The sequence below is a fragment of the Petaurus breviceps genome, unplaced genomic scaffold, assembly GCF_028583685.1.
Source record: "Petaurus breviceps papuanus isolate PSGF00001 unplaced genomic scaffold, PetGlider_PUasm1.0 90775, whole genome shotgun sequence".
NCBI classification, from domain to species: Eukaryota; Metazoa; Chordata; class Mammalia; order Diprotodontia; family Petauridae; genus Petaurus; species Petaurus breviceps.
In genome coordinates, this window is record NW_027187342.1 from 5,260,302 (window position 1) to 5,280,880 (window position 20,579).

The 20,579-nt window shown below is 39.0% G+C and overlaps 1 long non-coding RNA gene across 1 annotated transcript; it reads left to right on the top strand.

Moving 5' to 3' along the window:
• Positions 1–288: 288 nt before the first annotated feature.
• LOC138146932 (uncharacterized) lies at positions 289–17,175 on the top strand. The gene is made up of 3 exons (XR_011164647.1): positions 289–422; positions 12,914–13,048; positions 17,059–17,175. It is a non-coding gene; the product is annotated as an uncharacterized lncRNA (long non-coding RNA).
• Positions 17,176–20,579: the final 3,404 nt, after the last annotated feature.

Here is a 20,579-nt window from a genome sequence, read left to right on the forward strand (position 1 = left end):
TTGTTTTACTCCCTCAGTTCTCTGCCCTTCCTGCACCATCAAGCACAAAACTGACTTGCCACAAGATAGTTTGAACTCTAATCAAATTAGGAATGTACTCTTGCTCCCAAGTCTTAATATCTGGCATTTTCCAGGAGAAAGCTTATTCCAATATACTCTCCCCTTCTCTCCAACCCAATGGTGGGCAGATAACAGCATATCACTACTGTCATATGTTGACGATATTGTGGGATTATTAGGCAAAGGAGGAACAGCTGTGAGAACACACAGCTGTTTACAATTCCCTGGGCCTACTTGAGAGCAACAAAAAATTCTCTCAAGGCCAGTGTTGGTCATGGAGTAAGGAAAGATTAACCTAGAGAGAGCAAGCAAGGAAGGAAGGAATGAGGAAAGAAAGAAGAGAAGACAAGAATGAAGTAAAAGTGAGGTTTTTTTTTGTTGTTGTTTTTAATGCTGAAAGCCTTTATGAGATTTTGGAGAGCATAAGTAGAAAGTGAGTTCAGGGTGAGAGGATTCAATGAGTATATATAGGAGAGAGGAAACAAGCGTGTATGTATGATCTCTGAGCAAGTTATGTGTGCAAGAGCAAATATGCACTTGTCAAGTTTCAACATTGGGCTCTGAATTATGGAAGAATATTCAGGGGAGTTAGGTGCTGACCTTGTCCCAGTGCCACCAACCCCCCTCCCTAGCAACATAACATCAATATAGAGAGAAGTTATGTGAGACTATTAGAGTTTTTCCATACACTTTATCTGAATTAGGCATTTTCTGAGTTCTCTATATTTTGTTTTGGGAAGCGTTGGTCCTGGGCCCAAGTCATAGGGTTAACTTTTGGACAGAGGGCATGCATGATCATGTATAAAAATATCCTAGCAAGTAATAGGAATATTGCCAACAATTTTAATGACTGATATAACTTATCAAAAGGGGAAGAAAATGAGTCATTTGTTCAGACATAAGTCTCTGAAGAAGACAATATAGCAGACAACCCCCCCCCCAAAAACACATCTTCCTGAGTCAACCAACTGATTAGTTGAACTGTCTCCCATCTCTTACCTCTTCCTTATCATCCCTCCAATTTACACTTAAGAACAAGAGGAAGATAAATTTGGTCTAATTGTGGGTTTACTGATGCAGCTTGGTATATATCCTGATAGAAACTAGCCACTACTTGTTACCTCTTCAAGTATTCATTTTTCTTTCTATATGGTATACTTTGCAGATGGGGAATTAGATTTCATGATAGTGATTAAAGTTACAAGGAGTGATAGAAAACTTGTAGAGTTTCTGATCTCTCTGTCCTCAAATCTAGACAGTAATGGGGAAAATTTCATTAATGCACAGCAATCAAGCCTTTCTGGTTGATGGGTATATTCAGAGGCAAGAATTTCCCTGTCTCTAGGCTATAATCAAATATAAGATACTCTGTTTCTTCCAGGTTATAATAAGCTGGATAGGTTCCAATAAGGCTGGCAACAGCTAACACTCTCTCCCTACTTTATGCATTCTTGTAGGAATCAGACACACTTATACCAAATATAGGAATTTGTCAAGTGATTTTCCAGATCATTTTTTCTCTTTGGAACTGGAGATTTACAAAGGGTGGTCAAAGTATTCCATCTGAATTAATTCACTTCAAAAAAAATCACTCAGAATTTGGAAATGATACTGCTTTAAGGAAGAATATGTAAGATGTGCTTGAGGAACATCTCAAGAACCAGCTGACCACACCTGGTGGGCTGCACTAATTGAGTTATTAAGGTCAAATGGGCAGTTTAAACTTGCCGCTGTTCTTGAATCATTTCAGTTGTGTCTGCTTCTTCGTGTTAGGGGTACAGTAAATAAGGCATTTGAGCAGTATTCCTACCTAGAGCCTGAAGTCAATTAATTTGTCATCCTTGTTGGGGTAAACATCCTTGTAAAACTTGACCTTGCCCAAACTTATCCCTGGATGATCATTAATGAGAACTGCAATAACATCAATTTTCCATTGGATTCTGATTTAAGTGCCTTTCATTCTAAAGCTGTTCTCCCTGGAATTTTTCAGTGTTTCATGGAGTCCCTGATTTCTATGATTATTAGTATGGCACTATTTATCAGTGTTGACCTAATCATGGGGTCAAGGTAGGATGAACTGTGAAAACATTTGGGAAGTTCTATGTCCTTCTGATACTTCAGGCTTATTTTTGTGCTTTGTCCTCATGACTTCCAGAAGATGATGCTATGACTTGCAAGTAAAGTGGATTTAAACGAGGGAGGACTGTGCAAGGTCACCAGCCTCACTTTCTCCTGGGAGCCATCTGAGTCCAGTGGCCAGATATAGATCAGGACAACTTGAAGACAGAACATCTTGAGGAGAATCCCAAATCACAACTTCAGAATTCTTCATTCTCACTAAATCTATGACACATTGAATCAGTTGCCAAGCCTTGCTGATTTTTATGTTCTCAGTATGGTTCCAATTCATCCCATTCTCTCCAGAATAACTTTTGTTAAAGTCTTCATCAGCTCTGAGCTGATCTACCAAAAACCATGAATTCCCTGAAGTGGTTGTAGATTCAAATTCATACTGTTTGAAGTTATAATTACATAAAATATGGGCATTGGTTCCAGCCCAATGGAAATATACAGTGCAAATTTAAATAATTTGATCACTTCAGGGAATTCATCGTTCACACCTATGGTGACTTAGCTATACTCTTAATTGATCTCCCTACCTCCTAATCTCTCCCTTCTCCAATATAGCTTCCATACAGTTTCTAAAGTCATACTCCCAAAGCACAGGTCTGACTGTTAGACTTCATCTCTAGAAGCTTCAGTGACTTTCTGTTGCTTTTAAGATAGAATATGCACTCCTCTTTTGGGGCTTTTGAAGCCTTTCATAACCTGGCTCCAACCATTTTTCTAGATTGAAATTACATTAATCTCTGTTACTGTTTTAAAAACTTGTATCCCCTCTGCTTAGAGCAGAGTAGACACTTTAAAGATACTTGTTAAAGTGAATAGAATTGATAGGGAATTATTTTCCTGCTATCATGCTTTTGGGTTTAATAGCAAATACTGCAGACTTTCTTAAAGAAAAAATGGTCAAATGAAAAGGCTGTGCCAAATTTTCTTTTTTTATGGTTAAAGAATCAGCTCTATATAACTCGCTGACCAAGCCACATTTCTGCACCAGTTAGCACAGATGAATCATCATAATCATCAGAAAGGATTAAGTATCTATCTCCATTAGTTCCTTTATAGAACAGAGTGATTTTGGCAGACTTTGTCCTTGACCTTTAGTAGTGTATAATGTCAGCTACACTGATTTGAACATAAAACAGAAAAAAAAAAAATCAGTGCAGCTTTGGTAGAATGTTGAGAGCAATGGAATTAGAATCAGAAGACCTGGGTCCCAATGTTAAGGCTACCTCTTACAAGCAATATGACTTTTGAAAGTTGCTTATCTGGCACAATGAATAGAGTACCAGCCCTAGAGTCAGGAGGACCTGAGTTCAAATCTGGCCTCAAACGATTGACACGTATTAGCTGTGTGACCCTGGGCAAGTCACTTAACCCCAATTTCCTTGCTTCCCCCCTTCAAAAAAAAAAGAAAGTTGCTTATTTATTCTCAACCTCAGTCATGTTAACTGTTAAGATTGGGGTAATAGGACCTATCTTGTCTGGTTTAAGGGGTTGTTGGGAAAGTCATGTGATCTGGCTTACTTTGAAAAGTGTTATATAAACATTGGCCATTATTTTGAAAGCTATAACACTGCTAAAAAGAAAAGGGGTTGAGTAAGTAACCAGATAGATGTGAATGTGTCTTTGGATGATATTAATAACCAAGAGAAAATTTTGGGGTTGGGATGTTTGCGGCAAGCAGTTAGGCCTTCAGAAACTGGTAGTTTGAAGGGATATACTGTCATATACCTTTTACTTCCTAGTATGTTTTCTCATCTTTTTGATTCAATTCTCCAGTTGTGGAGAAGAAAATGCATGCTCTTTTCTTACAGTCAGTCACGACATAAGTACAATACCATGGTATGCTATCAGCAGTAGGACCATCCTAAAGTAGGAAACACTTGGTCAGATCAGCTTGTTGTTGTTCATCCTTGCTTCTCAAAGAGGACCATCAGGAGGGTGTAGTCTTGACTTTCAAGTGAATTGGATTTAAGTGAGGTAGAGCTGTGCAGAGTCATCAGCCCTACTCTCTCCTCCAGTTACTGGAGTCTGGTGGCAAGGCCAAGTCAGGATGACTAGTGATCGTCCATCGGTCAGATTGGCTAAAAAGACACAGGTGAGTCTGTTTGCTCAAAGTAGAAGGAAGAGGTTTTAGTTAGACTTGTGTTCTTCTACCCATTAGCTTTTAGAAGCTCCATGGAGATAAAATTATGTTCTTGTGATAGATGTAATAGATACCTTGCCTTAACTCTGCCCAGGGGCACAACAAGGAAAAATTTATCACTGTAACCCTCCCTCTATTTAGAAGCTAAAAATCTGAGTAAATATGTTGGTAACTATTGAAAAACAAACTAGAATATTTACTCCAACCTCCCCCCCCCCCCCACAGCAAAGTTATTTGTGCCTAAGAATAATTATGACTCAATGAATGAGAATTAGAGCTGAGGGCTGAACTGTCAGTGGTACGTAACTGTAGTTAATCTTGAGTGGACATAACCCATCTGACATGGAAGTTGTAGGACCAGTCAAGTATTGTTTGTGATGAAATAACCCTGCTCAGCTCTTCAGGTTAAATTCGGTCTCTGAGACCCAGGTCTAGACCGATATATGTGCGTGAGATATGGAGGGCTCTTTATTTTAATTTATTTTGCATTATGAATTCCTAAGGGAGGATAAAGTATTTGGAGTTCTTCCTTTCAAAGGGTAGCAGTGGGGGTGGTCTGTGACAATGTCCAGATTTGAATAAACGACTGGAAAAAAGAAACCTTATTTTAATAAAAACAATTTTTTCGATATACCGACAAATATTTGAATAGCTGATGGAAATAATAAATTACCAATATAAAGTGATTTCATTGCTTTCAAATGTAAAAGAACTCACTGGCAAATTCCATGGAAGTGACTTCATTTTCACATCAATCCAGATAGTAGGCATTCAGTTTCATGGTAGGGTAGAAGGGGCTGCTTTTTATTTTTTTTCAATGAGTACTCACACATTTTCCTTTGGAAATGGAAAGCAAAGGTGAAAGATAGACCAACTTGCCTAGAGTCCAATGGGGAGCATCCCTTAGACCCTGACTATCCTGGAGATCTTTTTTCCTTCAAACAAAACCCTGCTTGTAAGTACCACTTTGAAAGCCTGCCCTTGTTCTCTCAGAGGAGTTTAATGAGTGCTCATTATTTTGACCATTTGCACTCTCTCCTTTCTCAGTTTCCAGTCTGCATAATTCAATTAAGGATTGTGGATCTGGTTTGAAAAAGATCTGACCAGGGGGAATTCAGATTGTGCTCTGAGCCAGACTCTGGGTGAGATCGCTTAGTAGAGGTAGGCTTACTAAACAGGAAACATGCCATTAGAAAGGGGAAGTAGAAGATCTAACCTTTTATGTTAGGATTGATAGGGCAGGACTCTTTGAAGGAAGGGATGCATTTGCAGCCCATATGTTGCTTACTCTGTACAGGAACATACATACATACATACCTCAACTCTACCCTCCTTGCTGTATTCATTCTCTGTTTGCCACTTTCTCTTGAGCCCTGATCTAAGTCACCTACTTTTCTCCAGCCATCATAGAGACTGCTACCATATTACTTCCTAGCATTAAGTTCAGAAAAGGAACTTCTCTTTTCAAGATATTTCCCTTTCTGTCTACCATCTATTTTTGACCATCGCTCTGGTCATATTGAATATTTGAGAGTCACTGAATGCTAAAATCTTCGAAGATTGAGGTTGAGAATTATTCAAAGGGAAATGGAAAAGTGCACCATGGCTGCAACACATTAACAACAACAAAAAAAAGAACTAGTGTAAAGTGGAGAATGAATAACAATAAAGAATGTTTGATCAGCAAAGAAAATAGGTTAGTCACATGCTAGAGTGATGAAACATTAATGGATAACTCATGTGTTCCATTGGTATCTTTGTTCTGTCAGGAAAATGCAAAAAAGCATCCTCCCCCCCTCCTCCCGCTAGAATGTTAGGTGACCTTATGAGAAGACAAGGGCAACGGTGACATAGGAAGAATTGGTGCAGATAGCTTTTGAGCTATCTTCATGGAGAGAATATTGACATTGAAGAAATCACAAATCCGTGATACTGGAGTATCTCTTCAAACTTAAGGAATGTAGCAGTTCTCTCATTGGAAATTTCAAGCTTATTGGAAAATTCATGCTTATTCTTGCAGGCAACTGGACATTGGGTGTGTGACCAATGTAGTTGGCCTCGAATTGCTGAGGCATTCATAGGTCAATACATACTTCAGGAAGAGCTAGCCATCATATTGTCACTTGAACAATGCAAGATTCATTATCCTAAGGTATGGACTTAATAATGGAGGCAGCACTATTTAAATTCACTGTGTAACCCTGGAAAAGATTAGATTAGCTAAAGGAGAAGATCTCTACCAGCTTTGACATCTTTGGTCCTATGACATTGTCTTGTTCAAAAGCCTTCAGTAATTTTTCATTGTCTATGAGAGAAAACTCAGTTATTAGTTTTGTTCAAGGCCCTCTGCCTTCTGACTATGACTTGCCTTCCTTGAGTCATCCTGTAATCTTTCTCTATTAACCCTTTATTTTAGCCAGATTGGCCAAGTCACTCTGCCCTGCCCATGGCTTGAATCTTCTCCAGTATTTGTTATTGGACAATGGATGTTTTTCTGTTCCTCTTCCCAGGTGCAGGGTGTACACTCTGTATCATCACTGCTGGAGCAAAGAAGTACTTCCTCACTTAAGCTATTTTGTTCTTATTACTATGGACTAGTGCATTGGGGAGGCAACTTCTAGACTTGGAGTCAGCAGGCTTGGATTCAAATTTGACATTTCTGTTTACTATCTGTGTGACTCTAGATAAATCATTTAATCTTTCTGGGCTTCATTTTCCTCATGTGCAAATGAAGGGATTGGACTAGGTGAACCATAAGGTCCCTTTCAGTTCTAACTTAATTGAGGATCCTTTAAATTTTCCCATCCTACCTTATGATCTGCCTTATGAACTGCTTTCTCCATGAAGTCCAGTGATTTCTTCTTTTCCTTTTGACTCCAGTACTACCTGTTAATTACCTAGTTGGATCCCTTGACTGACAGGAATGAAGCAAGAAAAGAGATTAGGATAGCCTTTTGTTAGCCATGGTTCCATCCAGTCCCACAAGCATTAGTTAAAAACTTACTATGTGCAAGACACTGAAAGACGTCTCAGAAATTCAAAGAGAATGGAAAAATAAAAACCTAGTTCTGGTCCTCAAGGAGCTTACATTCTATTGATCATTAGAGGTCTCATAGTAACACTTGCAGGATCCAAAATATGAAGGATCTGTGATAGGCTGTATAGATGTATGAAGGCCATTGTCCTTGCTATAGCCTAGGCCTAGTTTTTCTCCTAGGAATGGAATTCTAGTCATTTTTAAGAACTGGGATGTGGGAGCATATCTTTGACCATTGCTCACAATCTTAAACACAGGAACAAAGCTTTTGTTCCTTCTTAGCCATGTGGCAATCCCAGAACTGGCAGAGAAAAGTGAAATGTTTCTAAAGGAATAGAGTAAAAAGCGCAGTGGTAGCAGCTTTGTCAATACTTCCTTCCACCTGGTAAAATGGGACATGAACAATGAAGGGAAACGGGGAAGCCCTGATGTCCCAGCAGAGCTAGGACAGAGGATGCTGCTTCAGTCATCCTAGGTGTATGTTTTCTCTGCCAACTATTTATCCTTCTGTAGTGTCTCACTTTTGGAGCATTCTACCCAGTGTGATTGATACTAAATCCCCCTCACCCTCCAATAGCCCTTCTCAAAATTTGAGATATAAGCCTGGACTAGAAGGGGAATCCTATGGGGAAATGGATGTACAGCATCTAGTCTAAGACTAGATGATATTCCCCAGCTCCAAAATGGAGACTTGAATTGGATGTGTCAAAACCCACAGCAGATCGTTGAGCGTTTTCGATGATAAATACATGTGATGTATAAGATATGATAGATGCTGGCAGGATAAACAATAAGCTTTTAAGAATTAGCATATGTTTCACATTTTTCCTCATTCAGACTGGCCAGAGTTGTCCTTATTCTTGATAAAGGATTCTGGGAATAGAGAATGTGATTAGAATGGCCATTTAATCATAAAAAAGGAAACAATTCAATATGTAAGTAATAAAAAGAAACAACAGAAAAGACAAGCAATATGGACTTTTTAATACCCTCTCATTTTCATCTGTCAGAGCTCTGTGTGTTTCATTTGTTGTAGCTCTTCATATTTTATATTTTCCTCCTTAGGAAAGGGGAAGAGATAATTCTGATACATTCTAAAGCAGAGAATGTTCCTGACTGCTAACAAGAAGGGTTTCTGATCGAAGCTACAGGGTTAGTGAGCACAGAAAAGGTGTCACGTACAATCTTTTTTTGTGCCACTCAGGCCCTTTCATCAGTAAGGGCCACATTTCATCAGTGATATTTATGTTGGTTCTAGAACTTTGGTCCAGCAATCTTTAAAACAAGGGGAAAAAACACCAAGGGAGAGGGGCAGGTGTTCATGGGAAAGCAGAACATTTCTATTTTCTTCCTGTTGAAATTCCACACTATTCTCTGTTGGCTACTGCCTGTAATAGTGAGTAATGGACAGTGCACCTTTGGATTAGCAGAGCTACATTCAATACCTTTTTGAGCAGTGATCGTAATCTGTTGGGGGAAAAATATCAATTTAAAGGTCAAGTGCTTTCATAAAAAAGGTGATTATTCAGTATTTCATACTTGGAACCAAAGCTTAGTGGGATTCATTGTGTCAGTTTCTTTTGTATGGTGCATATATGCAGAGAAATGGATCGCTTAATTATATAATTATCTGTCTTCAGGGAGGATATCTGAACATGAATAGAAGCCGTCAAGATAGGTACATTGCTTTCTTGTGAGCCTTAATCGATGTCTATGGCTATTACAGGTTACAAGTTGACTTCTAAAATAAATATCTAAAATATAAATTACCTTTACAATGCAAAGCAGGCATTTGGGTAGTAACGGATCTCCTTAAGCTGACAAATGGACTGTGATTACATGAGTGGGACCCCAGGCTAACACCATTTCTTTTTCCTTCCTCTAATTTTTAGTCATCAGTCAGATTAAAGAGAAAAAAAAAATCCTGTTTCCTAATTAACCAGGAGGGGAAAGGGCAGACAGTTTACCTTACTGAATGTGACAACTCAAAGTCGAATAATAGCATTTAAAAAAAGAAAGGGAGTCCTCTTTATCCTGAACCTCTACAGAAAAGAGGAAAATCCCAGAAGGATTCTGGGTTCTGTCAGATTGTTTGTAGAACTCAAGTACATGTGGCCAAACCCCATTAATTCTTTGTGTGTCTGTGTGCACCCCTAGTCCTCTTGGGTGCCTTTATGAGTGGGATTCACTGTGCAGAAAAAGTTAAAAATGCACCACTGGGAAAAACTAAAAATAGATAGATTACCCACGAGCAGCCACAACCCCTTCTAGCATCAGGCAGCAAAGAAAGCTATGCATTGTCTTTCTCCTGAAGGTATATCTAGTAATGGTTCAATCCTTCCCTCCCCAAGTCAGTCAGCTCCAAACTGTTCTCTAATAAATGGCACCTGGATCTTTTGGTTTCTGCGCTGGGCTTAGATTTTGCTTTATGCCCTTTGACATGGACTCATGAAATAGATGTTGTGGGTAGAGAAAAAGAGAAATAAATCACTGGAAAACTTTGATAAAGTAACCATATGTTTCTTGACCAAGTGGTTCTGGTTGAATGTTCTATGTTGGACACAAATATATTGTTCCTGCTTCTAAAGGGGGTCTAATTACTTCAAACATCATGTCCAAGGTCAGTACCGGATGTGCAACCAGCATACTCCTTGACTGACACCAAATAATCTTTCTGTTTCTATAAAATAGTTTCAACAAATCCAATTCAACTAGCGTTTATTAAATGCCTACTATATGCAAAACACTGTGCAAGAAATCGGGGATGAAAAGACAAAAGAAAAATCTCTGCCTTTAAAGAATTTGCATTCTCCTGGGTGAATGTGACATATAAACAGATATGATAATTTGGGAAGGAGGGAGGGAACACTAAGAAGGGCTTTCTATTTCTTGCGGGGGGGGAGGGTGAGATGGTACATGAGCTGGTCCTTTTAGGAACTTCAAGATGCTGAGAAGCAAAGGGGAGGAGGGAATGCATAGAGGTGGGAACAGGCGGCACAGTTGGTAAAAAGCCACAAAGGTGGGAAATGGCAAACTGAAATTAGGGGACAATGAACAGGAAGATATTTCACCTTTGATTTGATACAGAAAAAGATAATGTGACTAATGAGAAGGATCCCAGTACAGCAGGTCCACAAATGGAAAGTTTTATTTTTTTAATGATCCCAAGAGGAAGACGAGACCAATTAGACTAATTTCATTCCCAAAGCTTGCCAAGAAAACACTGTGCTTTGTTTTCAAATTTTGCTGTTGCTTGTGATGACATCATGGCAGGTGAAGCATCCACCTTTGGAAACCATAGACATTTGCTCTCCTTGAGTTCCGTTGCCTGGTTTCAAAGGCTTTTTTGCCTTGTTCTGATCTGCGTGGCTGCAACACATGGTAAATCTTTAACTTCAAGTGTCCTTCTGTGGTGACCAACTAAAATATTAGCAAAATAAATGTTTTATGGGGAAATGTTGGCAGGAGCCCCGGCAGAAACAGGTGGTATTGGGTTATTTCAATATAATGTAATGATGCAGCCAGGTTTCCATCTGGACAGCATGTGGTTGTGTCTACTTAGAGAGTATCAAAGAGTGTGAGTATGCACCAGGGATGCTGGTGGTGTATAAATGCGCAGCTAGATGGCTACTTTACAAAATAATAGTCTGGGTTTCAGGTCCTCTGGGTTAAATATTTTTACTGTCAAAATCTGAGTTTCTTCATAAAATATTAAAGATGAAGCAAACCTCTGACATGCAATAGTGAGCCGTGTAATTATAAGGCAGTTCCTGGAAGCAAAGGAGTGCTCACATTAGAGTGAGGCGTTTATTATAAAAGAGTTCATTACCCTTGGAAGCAAAGACATATTTTAGTGGGAGCCTGTGAATGGAGAGGCTTTTAGCAAGGCTTACTGTACTGTGAAAAAGAGCCCATCCTTATTGGTAAGACTACAATTAGGAAATAGGAGAGGAAGAGATTATTTGAAAGTAGAGGGGCCTGGTGGTGATCCAGGCTATAGTGACATAGCCTTAATTTATCACTGGGGAAGGTTGGTGTTCAACCTCCCATTCTCCTCAAATCCACCCCCCCCAGTGCATTTGGAGCATAAATATAGAGGATTTAGGATTTTATTCGGCTTTCCTCCCTGTTCACTTAGCCCCATAATAAATGATGGGCTCAGTGACCTATATATGTATTCCAGGAAGAGGTATCTAATTATGTGTAGGTGCAAAGGTAGACCTTTGTCAAAAGCATACATATCTCTCTTACCACCTCAAATCTGTCTCAAGGAAGAAGACTGCCCTTTGAGATGGAGCAGTGTTGAATAGGGGCAGAAACAGTTGTTTCATGTTTCGGTCATGTCCAACTTCCCATGACCCCATTTTAGGGTTTTATTGGCAAAGATATTGCAGTGGCTTACCATTTCCTTCTCCAGCTCATTTTACAGAGGAGGAAACTGAGGCCAACAGGGTAAAGTGACTTGCCCAGGATCACACAGCTACTAAGTATCTGAGGCTGCATTTGAACTTAGGTTCTCCTGACTCCAGGGCTGGTGCTCTATCCACTGTGCCCCCTAGCTACTCCACAGAAAGATAATTCTGAAGAAAGAAATATCATTTAATCAACTGGTAAAGGATGAAAGGTATTTACTAGGTAAGCAGTTTGATATCTAAAAGGAAGAGGAAAAGAACTCTTGTCTTTTGGGTCATCACATGAACTCTTTAATTAAATATTGTATACATCATAATCATCATTAGAACATGGCATAGGAAGTAAAGTCAAGGAGATGTAGTGGACAGTATTTCTGGAATCAGGAAGATTAGTGGAGTCAGGAAAAAGAACAGCAAGAGATGAGAAAGGCAGCTAGGTGGTATAGTTATTAAGAGTTTTGGATGTGGAATTAGGAAAATGAGTTCAAATCTTGCCTCAACTACTTACTGGTAAATCACTGAATCTCTCTCAGCCTCAGTTTTCCTAATCTCTAACATGGGGTTAATAATAGCACCTATATCACATGGTTGTTGTGAAGGTCAAATGAGAACTTGGAAATGCGTTGCAAATCTTAACCTATATCAGTCTTAGCTATTATTATTAGCCTATCTTATCCCCTTATCAGTCTTAGCTATTATTATCATTAAGCTTAAGGATACAAACAGAAGAATTTGTAAGCCCAAATGTTCTGATACTAGTGTGAAGAATTTTGAATCTTAGTACCAAAGGGATAGATGTTGGGTTAATTCAGGGCTTGTGGAGGTACTTACTTAGAAGCAAGGATTTGTTTAGATGGTTCCAGTTCCCTATGTCAAATCTAATGGATGGTTTTTTCTAGGTTGATATTTAACATTTGGAAAGAGCCTGGGATGATCAGATTCTGCTAAATTAAAAGCAAAACTGTTGCTTAACATGCTAGAGCATCTTACACTTTATCCTCCCTCCCCCACTTTCCCTACCTCTGAACGATAAGCTCTGACTTGGTCTCCAAGTATAGCAACATTTTTTCTCCCTCAAGGAGAAACAAAACACATTGAACCATAAAGTGAAACAGCTCTCTCCAAACTCAGGACCCCCTGAGCCAAGAGAAGAAAGTGAAGTCTGAGCCAAGGTTTTGCAGATGGAAGAAAGCAACGAAGGCGAAATGCATATGGATGCTGCCTCTCCTCCGCTGGCCTTTTTTTTTTTGTAATGAGGATACAGAGGTAAGGGGGGACCTTGGAGCTAGGAGAGCCTGAGTTGAACCTCTGGTTTCTCAGGCAATTAGCACAGGGCTCTAGGTCATGGTTCTTGTCTTGGCTAAGCCCCCATGGAAAGATCTCTCACAGGGGAGCCCACCTGGAGAATGAGTCTCTTCCTCATGAATTTCTAGATCATGACATGAGATGAGGGCCTGACAGGCCAGAAAGTCTACTTTGAAAGTCTGATCCCATCACATAGGTACTCTCTTTGAGGCAAATCAGAATCCATCTATCCCTGACTATCTTGTGCAACTAATGTCCATGTCCTCCCATAAATCCTCCACACGAATCTGTCCAATATGCTGGGGGCTTTCTTTATACCTCTTGCCATTGTGCTGGCTATTGATGAAGTTCACAAGCTATTTACCATTTGTATCTTCTCTTGCTATATGACTGTTGAGAAGCATTAACAGTGGGGAAATAGGAATCCTTCCCTCAGAAACAAGAGAACCAACCCCTTCTGGGAGATTGAAGATGAACATATGATTTTGGGAAAGTGAGGTTGCTATTCCATCCTAGAGGAATCATTCTGACACAAAGAAGTATCCTTTGAAAATATTCAGAGTTTAATGTAGTGAGCTTTTTAATCTCAACTAATTATGTTAATTCTAGCATTACTACTGCCACTCTCAATATCACATATTATTTAAATTTTTTTCAATTAGCAAGTATTTATTTTTTCCCCCTTCCCTATTTTGAAAAAGAAAAAGAAAATCCTTGTGACAAAGATACAGTGAGGTGAAATAAATTCCCACATTGGCCATGTGCAAAAATTGATGTCACATTCTCTGCATCAAATCTATCACTTCTCTTAGAGAGGTGGGCAGCATGTTTCATTATCGGCCCTCTAGAATCTTGATCGGTTATTGCATTCATAATAATTCTTAAATTTTTCAAAGTTGTTTATCTTTACAATGTTATTATTGTCTGTATTGTTATCCTAGTTTTAATTTCTTCTCTCTGCATCAGTTCACACAAGTTTTCCTAGGTTCCTCAGATATAGTAGTATCTTATTGTTTTCGGATACTATAATTTGTTCATCCACTTTCCAGTTGATGGTGATACCGCCTTTAGAATCCAGTTATTTGCTTCCTAAAAAGAGCTACCATGAATATTATTGTTCATATGGGTCCATTTTCTCTTCCTTTGATCTGTCTGGGGTAAGGGCCTAGAAAGGATTTCAGTGGGTCAAAAATATCTGCAATTTAGTGAGATTTTGGACATATTTCTAAATTGCTTTCCATAATGCCTAGACCAATTTATAATTCTGCCAACAGTGCATTAATAAGCCTGTTTTCTTGCAGCCTTTCCAGCAATTGTCATTTTCTCTTTTTGACCACTGACAATTCAGTGGGTGTGAAGTAGAATCTCAGAGAGTTGCTTTAATTTGCATTTCTCTAATTATTCGAGCTTTGGAACATTTTTTCATATAGTTATTGATAGCACAATATATTATTCATAAAGCACTTATCTGTGTGCAATCCTGTTGCATTATAACGAATGTCACCCTTTCCTCCTCTCCCCACCCCCCAAATCCTTCTTCCTTCTCTCAGATTAATAGAGTCCTAACCTCCCTTCCAGGTGCAGCTTAATTGAATCTACTTCCTCTGGGAGACCTCTTGTATTCCCTTTGCCCTCGAGAACTATTACTGATTCTAATTTCTCTTATGATGCAAGTGTTCTATCTCCCTAAGTCCTCTGAGGTTAGAGACTATACACACAGCTTAGATACCACCTCCTCCCACCCACTCCCTTTCTTGCTTTCTTCCTCCAGCTATTTGCATTCTCTTTCTCTTGAAATTTCTTTTTATTCTGTCATATTACGTCTCATTTTCTTTGGTTACATGTTATATCCTCCTAGTAGCATGTAAGTTCCTTGAGGAGAGGGACTGTTTTTTGGGAGAGTTGCTGGTGGGTTTTTTTTTTTTTTGCATTTCCAAGAGCTAGCATCATGCCTTCTACATAATAGATGCTTCATAAGCATTTATGAGATTTAATTGTTGGTTGTCTAATGTTTCTTTTTATTTCCAGGTCTATCGATGAATACTGTAGGCACTCATTGAGATGTTTCATAAAGATGATGATGATATGAATTGAGAAGAAGAGCAGAAATTAACAGGAGAGATTAATATGCTCCCTACTCTGATCTTCGAGATAAAAATTTAGTATGGTCAGGGAAGAGAGCTCTCCTATGATAAAACTGGATCATTCCAGAATTGCCCTGTTCTAGACCATGCTAATAACAAAATATGAATGGCTAGGAATAAATGATCTCTAATGTTCCTTCCACCTTTAAAATCTATAACCACATGGTCCTAGTAGTATACATGAACAATTGAATTGTGATGACACTAAGACAGATGCAGGTGATGGACTTTGGGTCCCAAGTGGTCATCCTAGGATAATAGATTTAGATCCCAAGGAGACATTAAAGACTGTTTAATTTAACACCATCTTTTCTTACATTTGGAGAAACTGAGGCAGAGTGAGTAAGTGACTTGCCCTTAAGACATAACTAGGATTTGAACACAAGAGTTTCTGACTGCAAGGTTAGCAATCCATCCACTTGATGTGCTGATTCTCTGCCTGATGTTGAGAGTGAAGCTAGTCATCTGTTTTAAGCATGTCATAGGACATTAGGAAGCACGTTTCAGAGGGTATATTGCCTGAAAGAATTGTTATGGTATCTGAAATATTAGTAATCCTTTAAATAATCTTGGCATTTTTCAGGGAGTGTATGAATTAGTATAAATTAAGTTCTTTTTTATGCTTTCCATTTGCCAAGAATGTTAAGGTTGAGACCTATCCAATATATTTATAACTATCTTTGAAAGAATGCGGTCCTGTCCCAAGGTCACAACATAGGAAAGGAAGGAGAAGAACGTTTTGCTGTTGCAGCTGCCTCAAGATTTTCTAGAGTTGTGGATTGCAATTGCTCCCTTATGACTGACTATGGATAGGCTGGACCATGCTGGGACAGTCTTCTGGATCACTATACCTGTTCCCCCCAATTTACTCAAATGAATTTGCCTCACACACAGTTTTTTGCTTGTGACACCCAACTCTGGTAACCAGAAGAACAAGATGCTAAATCAATATAGATTATAATCATAGAAATTTAAAACTGCAAGGGGCTGTAGAGAGTATTTAATCCAGTCCCTGAATTTATTTTACATATGAAGAAGAAGAGACCAGAGAGATTAGAGAAATTAAGCAACTTGCCTAAAGTCACACATATAGTTTGGGGGAAAGATAAGCCTTAGCCTGTTTCTTAGTCTGATATCCTTTCCTCTCTGCCTTGTTACCTCCCATGATTTCCCAACTCACAGTATCTAAGGGCAGGTGGGGGATGGGAGAGGTACAAAAGCAAGAATGTTGATGGAATCAAGGGGGAGGGGACAGTTGACAGTTTGAGCAAGACAGAAATGACAGAAAAATATAAAAAGCAGATAGAGGAACTACAAAGGCAGTGCAATCTGGGGCCATTTAGTATAGGGCCTAACAGCTCAACATAACCCATAAATCGTAAGTCTATCTATGGCTAAAGCATTCTCCTTTTAAAGCACTGTCCTTTGATATGGAACATTTTAGTCCTGAAAATGGACAGAAAAAATACTTTTGCATAAAGAAACATTTAATCTACTGGTAATTGATGTAAGTTAATATCTAGGTCAACAGCTTGGTATCTAAAATGAATAGAAAAGAGCTCTGGCTTTTTGGCTACCCCACATACTGATTATTCCATATTCTAGTACAGCATAATAATCATTAGGACACGGTCCAGGAAGTAAAGTCGAGGATTTTGGACATCAGTGAAAAGAAAAAAACAAAAACAACCCTGATTCCTCAGGGAGAACTTCAGACCTCAAGCAAAATTTTTGAGGCAAAGACTTATAGGGGAGAGATTATTGCCCAATACTTACAACTCACGCTCCTGCTAAGGCTTTTTTTTTTTTTTTTTGTCTCATCTCTAGGGACTTCGAATCAACTTGACTTCAAATACTTCTTGAGTCTCTTTTCCTGTGTTCATCGAAAGTCTTCATTCTGTGTTCCTTCAAGAATAACAATAAAAATGTCACATTCTGTAGCAATTCAAGCTTTACAAAATACTTTCCCTCTAAGAACTCTGTGAGTAGTCTAAGGCAAATAGAATTATCCTAATTTGAAATATGAGGAAAATGAGATTCAAAAAATGTCAAATGACTTGCTTGCTTAAGTGTGGTAGATTTAGGTCTTCAAGAAAAATATTCTTTGAATTCACACTTAAGCAGCCATTTTGAAAACTTGCTTTTCACAAGGCCAATTGTTAGTTGCCAAGACCCTGTCTTATTGGATTTTATAATCTAATAAATGAGATTATGTACAGAAGTGTGAATGTAAGAGAATATCTTAAGGGCACGAAAAATATTTTAAAAATATTTATGGAAATTTTACAGGAGGAAAGATTGGTTGGGAAAACCAGGGAAGGCTTGCTGAAGGCTACAAACTTTGAGCTGAATTTTATGCTTTCCTACCTTGTAGATCCTCTGTTTTGGTGGCACATTTTCTCCAATTTGATAAGACCTCCTTGAATTTAGTCCTAGTTCTCTCAAGTATGAACAATAGCATTAAATTATGTGCAAACTTCAGACTCAGTATTCATCTGTAGAATTATAGGTTTAGACCTAGGGAATTTAGAGACCATTAAATGCAACCTTCTCATTTGGAGATGGGGAAACTGAAGCACCAAGAGGCTAAATGACTTGCTTAGCATCACACAGCTAGTGCCTAAGGTGAGATTTGAACTCTGGTCTTCCTCATTCCAAGTCCATTGCTCTACCCACTATATGAAGGTCCTTCTCATCTAGTTAAATTCTTTGTCATTTGATAACCCTTTTTAGGACATTAGCATTGACAGAGAGAATACCTACATTGATGAGATCATAGATTCATTGAAGTATATGGTCTATAACACTAACTTCAGGAATAACGTTTAGTATTACATCTATCCACGCATCCTGTAGATGCAGGCGTCATAATTGAGAATGACCTGCTGAATGTTACCCTGTAGCCAGAGCCATCTAGTTGAGAAGATGACTATGGTAGAAACTGCAGGAAATGTCATAGAATGAAATCAAATCCCTTGTCAAAGTCCACAGAGATTGCACCTGTGGCTTCCCTCTTTGTCTCAGTTGCTTCCTTTCCTAAATGGTCAAGGGAATAATATCCCTGGGTCATTGGTCTGTTGTTGGTTCAATACTCAACAATCATTTATTGGAATTGAGCCATCTCTACTTCCTTGAATATGTTGAGTTTGACAGCTCTGAAGCCTGTGACCTGAATGACTATGTAAATGCCCTGGTTTAAAAAAATCTAGGCATTTACTCCTAGATAAATCAAAGCTTTGCAACCCCAAATCAAAGCTTTGTAAACCTTATTTCAAAGAGCCTTGGATCAATGCAGATCTATCGAAAGTCAGGAGAAACTGGAGAATTGGAGAGAGTCCAAACCAGTTCATCAACCCTTAATGTTTTCAAGAAAGTTTTATTTTGCTATAGTGTCTAGCAGAGAGTTTAAGGCTGCCCTGGCATTGGATGAAAACCAGTTCTATTTGGAGCTAGTGACTTCATAAGCTTTTGTAGCATGGACTCAATTAAGCCAGGAACCCTAAGAAAGGTGTGCCTTTCAAGGTGACCTGGTTATTTAATGGAAAGACCAGAGTTATGGAATTAAATCAACTCTACTCTTTGGAAGAGACATCCTGTATTTTGAAGCTCCTAGGAGAAACATACTGGTTCATTTATAGAGTTGTGGTTTTCCCTCCCTGGAAAAGACTCACCTCTTTCCCCACCCCCCACCCCATCCTGTCTTTTTCACATGGATCTAGAGCAAAGTTTTACCAGGGTTATTCATGGATTGTGAAATTAGGTTCTTGAAGAATCCCCTGGGGATTGTGCATTGCATCTCTTTGTGTGGTGCCTGTCACCTTTCTAATTTAACAATCATTAATACTCTTATAAATAGGAACTCTTTTTCATGTCACCCTTCTAGCATCTTGTATGGTATTGACAATGTACAGGTATGTCCTGTCTATAAAACAGGATCAGAGCTGAAAATTAACTCAGAGGGATTAACTGACTTGTCTCAGGGTGCATCAGGTTTAAGGAAAAGTTGGGAATTAGTTCTAGGCTTCTTACCTCCCAAATTAGCTATCTGTGCAAATGACATCAAGGGCAGATATTTCAGCTGAGAATTTTCATTTGCATCACTGACTCCTTAGGGGGGAAACCAAATATGAGTTATTCAACCAGTCAGCATTTATTAAGCACCTACTATGTGTCAAGCACTGTACTAGGCTCTGAGGCTACAAGGACAACATACTGTTGGAGGAGATGATGTCTATACAAGCAAATGTGTGCAAAATATATAAGACAAAGTGAATTTTTTTGAGAGGAGAGCTAGGGAGGGCACCAGCAGGTGGGGGTCATCTGGAAAGAAGGGGACAATACATCAGAGTTGTGAAGGAAACAGGATTCTGGGAAGCAGAGGTGAAGAGAGCACATTCCAGTCATTGGTACAATCAGTGGAAAGTCACTGAGAAAGGGAATGGTGTCATGTGTGAAGGAGAACAAGATGACCACTTTGGCTGGACCAGAAAGTGAAAGAAGGGGATTCATATGACAGACAACACTTTAAGAGAAGAGTAAGGCCCTCCCTATCAATGGATGACCCGTAAATATGGGCCCCAGAGTTGTTCTTTCTTTTTATCACCAGAACACCAAAAGGCAGGAAGAAGTCAGTATAAAGGACTGGCCCTGACCTTCTGAATACCTCCCTCCATATCCATGGTTCAGCTATGCAGTCAACCTGAGAGGCTTCCATCCACTATGCAAGTAGTAGGTGAGAACCAGTTATAGGCTGTTTGTTCATGCTCCAAAGTCCCTAGGGATACTCTATCATCTGAAGAGTGCACATGTTATCAAACACTTATTATCTACTCTATTTCATGGTGAAGGACGACAGTCCACTGTTACTCTTGTGAAGAATAGTTGTGTTCTGGGGTTCTAGTTCACAAACCCCAAAGAGGAGCTGCCAGCCGAGGTACCCAAAGCATGCCCCAAGCCTGTTACCCAAATTCTCAGGATGTTTCTTTCGGTCCTTAAGGAATGCCCTTATCCTTCTTAGTTACCACCATGGAGGGCTTAAAGGCATAATAAAAACAATCAGCATGTTCTCATACTTTCCCCCTATGGAAGAAGATGAAGTCATGGCATATGGTCAGATTGCCAGGGCCGTTAATAATAAACCTCAGATAATTAAGCACTGATTTATTCATCTACGTAAGTGAAACAAATTGCTTTAACTGCTTTTGCTCAGGACCTTCTATTCAGATGGATTATGTATAGGAAGTTCAAACTAAAAATTATTAGTGCTCAAATTTCACTGCGGTGGAGGTTTATGGTAGCTACAATTAGAAACCTAACAGAATATGTCCTGTGTTCTCTTTGATGGAAAG